This window comes from Poecilia latipinna, unplaced genomic scaffold (assembly GCF_001443285.1).
Source record: "Poecilia latipinna isolate Pla-1442-1.1 unplaced genomic scaffold, P_latipinna-1.0 Scaffold1748, whole genome shotgun sequence".
In the NCBI taxonomy this organism is placed as follows: domain Eukaryota; kingdom Metazoa; phylum Chordata; class Actinopteri; order Cyprinodontiformes; family Poeciliidae; genus Poecilia; species Poecilia latipinna.
In genome coordinates, this window is record NW_015114364.1 from 13,442 (window position 1) to 16,878 (window position 3,437).

Below are 3,437 nucleotides of genomic sequence, written 5' to 3' on the forward strand. Positions count from 1 at the left end.
CAGAAATATCTGAGAAACCATTAGGATATACAGGCTCATCTCAGCAATTAAGAGATCAAATAGATGCAAGGCAAAGGAAAACACAAGAGACCACAGCAGCCAATGGGGAACAGTTAGCAGGATGAGAAAGCAATCATCTCATTTTGCACAGAAACTCAACTTAACGTCCAGCAAATTAACATCATCTTCTCCACTAAGGAGCTATTTTCCTTTACTAATGACGGACCAGAAGACTCTCATTAGCTCAGCATTCTTGATCAGAATAATAATTTGTCAAACACTGAGGAAAAAAAGATGAATTATGTGCCGACTACTGATGGATGCAATCAGATGAAGAATGGTGCCTAATGTGACTGCAGGAGACAAATTAGCCGCCTAAAAATGTCCTCCGAAAAGTATGAATTGCTGATATTACACCTATAAAATTAATATATTTTAGAAGGGAACATAAACCAACTCATCTGTATAGAAAGGAGCAGGAAATGTGTATTTTTGACACTGATGTCTCTGCTGCATCAACTGCTGCTCCTATACATTCAGTGGAGCCTCAGTAGAATATAAATGACTGGAGGGAAAAACAGCAGTCAAGTCAAATCCAGGGTCACAGAATAAAACCTGACATGTCTTGAATTGTTTCAGGTGGAAGGAGAACAAATCAGGCCCACATGGGAAACAAGACGACAACATGAATGTTTGTTTTGATTTATGCATAATATAATTTTTTCATTTTTGTTACACAGAAAATTCATCCAAATGTTTCAGAGTGCCAGTGCTGTGATGAGCATGTGGACGATGTTGATTTCATAAAGAAATGCTCCAAGTCAAGAACTTGATGCAATTAACTGGACATTTGATAAATTTCCACCATTTGTCTTTAACTGATTATTTGAATTTATCTGCCTTGTTTTCTAGTGAGGACTAACTAACTTTATGCAACTAGAGCTGAATCGTAGGGAAGACAAAAAAGTCAGTATTCTGAGAAAAAAAAGTCTGAATTATTTTAGTTTCTCTAATCCACTTCCATACTATTCAGATTTAAAGTTAAATTTAGTTCTCAGAATCAAAACAAAGTAGCAATGAGAGATGAAAGCTAATGCCTCAGAGGCTACTGCTGCCAAGTCTTGTGTCTCCGCTTGTCTTTACATGCAGATTGTTCCTTCGGTGTGGTAATGGCTTTGTAAGGTAATCTGAAACGTGAAGATGTTGGATTGGTATGCTGTACCAGAGCAGATCTGCTGTGCGCAGCATCTCACACCATATTCAACGAGAAAAATCGATGAAAACGTGGATGTTCAACGACCAAACTGCAAACCCTGCTGCTGGAATATGATTACATGAGCTAATTGTATTTTTTAGGACAGATAATATAATTACATCTATGGGGAACAGAGGTGTGAAAGTGAAAAAAGCCAGAAACTTGGCTCACTCTAAAACCACAAAGGGAACTGCCTGTAATGAAAAGAAATCTGGGCCCTGGCTGTGTTTCCTCCGTCAGCTAAAAGGTGGAAGGATGTCAGTCTGCAGGGCTTATATATATGTATATATATGTGTATATATATATGTGTATATCTATCTATCTATATATATATATATATATATATATATATATATATATATATATATATACATATGTTTTTTAACAAGCAATCATCAAATGTAAGTCTAAAGAGTAAGGAACATATAGATATGAGGAACCAGCTTTGAGCTCAGAACTCCTCTGCGGTGACCAATCAAAGCGCCACATCCACAAATTTTTCATTGTGTGTTGCAGACCAAATATGATTAAAACCTGTGGGAACATTAACTTTTTCTTCTTAAAAGTGATGATATACATACTAATTACTTCATCTGCTGATGAGTGGGAGAAGAACTTGAGTCTGTGGTTCTGAACCAGGATAATAACCTGCCTTATCGTCTCCACTGCTATGCACAAGGGACACAGATAATGCAAATATATTTGTGCAAAATTGATTTGGTGTTTTTTATGCTTTGAAATAACTGAAAACACATTATTTGTGTAGGCTAGTTAGTCATTCTTGAGTTGTAATCTTCTGTTGGTTTGGTCAGGAATGACCATAATGATGGACTAATGAATTATTACTGATCATAAAAGGATTAAACTACCTTATTTGTTACTTCTTAAACCTAAGATCACTCCTGAACTGCCGTCTAAAATGGCTGGCAGTTCTTCTCAGAAGCCTAGGCTTCCTCTCTGATGCTCAGTGGTATCCCAAGCACAAGTGATTTAAGGATTTTCCTCCCTTGGCTGGTTTTTATATTACAAAATAAAAAGACTGCCCTTGCAGTGCTGTCAGATGTACACTTTAAATGTATATTTTTTAGCTACATTTGTCTTGACTCCATATTTGTTAGCAACTAGTGAGATTTGTTTTGTGAAAAACCTGTCACTAGTTGTAGGAATAATCCAGATTCACTTTGAGTGCAAGTTGAAGATTCAGCGGCTGAAGCCACATGTGAAGCTCTGACATGTCTAAACACATCAGAGCTTCAAGAGGACAAGTTCAGAGGTGTCAAGGTATTGTATAAAAAATAAATAAAACTACTAATCATACCACAACAAACTGCTTTGCTGAAACTGTCATAATAAACACAATAAGTTCTCCAGCAGCACCACCAGGAATAAGAGAGACAGAAAATTGAATTCTGGAAGCCAAAAAATAAGGACAGAAAACAATGATCTTTTTATTCTGACTTCACTGACAAAAACAGCCACCTGGGAGACTTTACCACTCAGTTTCTTTAATACATGATGCCTCAGCAAGACTCAATGACAGGTCTGGTTTGCTGAACTTGACCCAGAATAAACCTAGAGGACTCTGATATTATTTATCCTCATGTCTCATCCAGCTTTTTTCGTCCCCGTCTCCGATGTGCCTCAGAGTGAACAGCACTCTCTCTCTGACCTAGTTGCATGCATACGGTGCATGTAAAGGTCAACCAACAGGCAGGAGAACATCCTCTAGCTGATATTGCATGTGTTAATATTTATAATGCTTAAGCACTTCAGAGGTGAATATAAAAATGTTCTCTTGGAGCTGTTGCATGTACAGGCTGGCTGTTTGTATCCAGCTTGCAAAAATGGGAATAAGAAAAGTCTTTATCCAGCTAAACTCTCCGACTGCACTCTGACAAATAAGCTGTCGAAACACAGCAAGCTGAAACAATTATTTTGTAAATGTTACATGGTAATCCACATTTATACACTAAGCCATACAGGAATAAATTGATACATTTCTCCTCTGCAGTGATGACAGTCTTCAAGCTGAAGCTGTACATTTCCTCTTTTCCTTTCAAAAGTATTATTTTTTTTATTCTGCTCAATACAACAACTGCATAAGTAAAATAGGACATGTTGAAAGTAATTTTTACATACAGAAAAACTGATTAGCTGATAGAAAAATGGCATTAAGGAATCA